Raw genomic sequence first — 1,659 nt, 5'->3', positions numbered from 1 at the left:
ATGATAAAATGGGCATAATCAGAAAAATTTAAAATGGGTGTAATCAAGCTGATATTTGCAGGGAATATAAACTATCCAAATCTACAGTTCGTAACATATGGAAAAATACGCAATTAACAATTTCTGCTAATGAAAAAAATTTAAATGGCAGAAAAAAGCAGATCACAAGGATATTGAAGAAGCATTACTGAAGTGGTTCAACATTCAAAGAAGCCGCAATCTTCCAGTATCTGGACAAATGTCGATGAATTTGCTAAGCGATTTTATGAGATCACTTTTATGTACTCGAATGGCAGGTTAGACTGGTTTAAAAAGCGGAATAACAGAAATTAAGGAAAAATTATCTGAGAGTCGGGAAGTGTTTCCATAATGTTGTTGAACATGTTGAGGATTGCTCATGAGCTAGAGATTACTAATTTTTTTTTGTACACAAGACGAAGAGTAATGAAAAAAAAAAAAAAACACTTTTTTTGCTACTACATAATATTTTTCAGTCATTTATTTTAATGATGTGTAATAAAAGGGAGGAGTTTGGGAACCATTAGTTAAATTGCCTGCGTAACGGATATAGTGAACTCCCGCTTACAGTGAACCAAAAATTCGGTTCCTTGAAGGTTCACTATAGCGGGATTTGACTGTAGTTGCATTCAATCGCCTGTGTCAAAATAGGAATGGCCCTATATAATGCATGTCATTTTTAATAAATCTTATTTAATAGAACAATTACAATAATATAGTATTGTAACGAATTTTTTAAAAATTATTTTTAATTATTATTTGAAAATTACTCTTGAAAGTTTGCTTAATTTTATTGAAAACTTCTGCCGTTACAGTAAGAAAACTAAGTGAAAAAAATGTATACATATAAAGAATTTTTTTTTTAAAAAATATTTCTATGAAAATGTTTAAATTTCCTAAATTTACAAAATTTAATGCAGTTGATGAATAGGCTAACCAAAATAATTTATACAAGTTGCAACATATCGCTGCAGTTTTTTGGCATAGGGTGTATAAAAAGTCTTTCGTTAAGAATTTATTGGCGGTCTCTCACACCTTTAAACTTTATTGATATGTATGAGAGATCGTATGACCTAAAGCTATAAAATAACTCTGAGTATTTTTGAGATATATGAAAAAATGAGTTTATACAGAAGTGGTTAACATTTTTACTCAAAAATAATAAATCTTGCTTTTTAAGGACATTTACAGTTTAATTTGAACTCCAGTGATAAATAACTAATCTTTAAAATCATGTTAAAATTATTAAAACTACTTTTAGTTTCGTCTAGCAATAACTTTTGGGAGTTTAAGGATAAATTCATTTCACATTTCTCTACATAACTTTTGTTTCACAAATAATATTTATGAAACATTTGATGAAAAAGTACCTGTACTGAGACTGTACTTCTTGAGACTGATTAAGTATTGAATGTTAAAACAGAATCTATTCACAACTGTTTTATTGAATTGTGTGGGAAAAAGAAATATTTATTTTCATTAAATGTATGAAAAGAGTAAACATTTTTTAAAAAAATAGATAGATATACGCTAACAAATCACAGAAAAAAAAATTAGTCAAAAAAGTTTCTAACCAGGTTAAAACTTAACAAGCAGTGTTCTAAAGCATTTAAAAAAGTTTGAAATGAAAATAAACAACAA

This window comes from Parasteatoda tepidariorum, chromosome 6 (genome assembly GCF_982258835.1).
Source record: "Parasteatoda tepidariorum strain Cologne lab strain chromosome 6, Ptep-v5.0, whole genome shotgun sequence".
NCBI classification, from domain to species: Eukaryota; Metazoa; Arthropoda; class Arachnida; order Araneae; family Theridiidae; genus Parasteatoda; species Parasteatoda tepidariorum.
The sequence above is the reverse complement of the archived record's forward strand: the minus strand, read 5'-3'. Positions refer to the sequence as shown.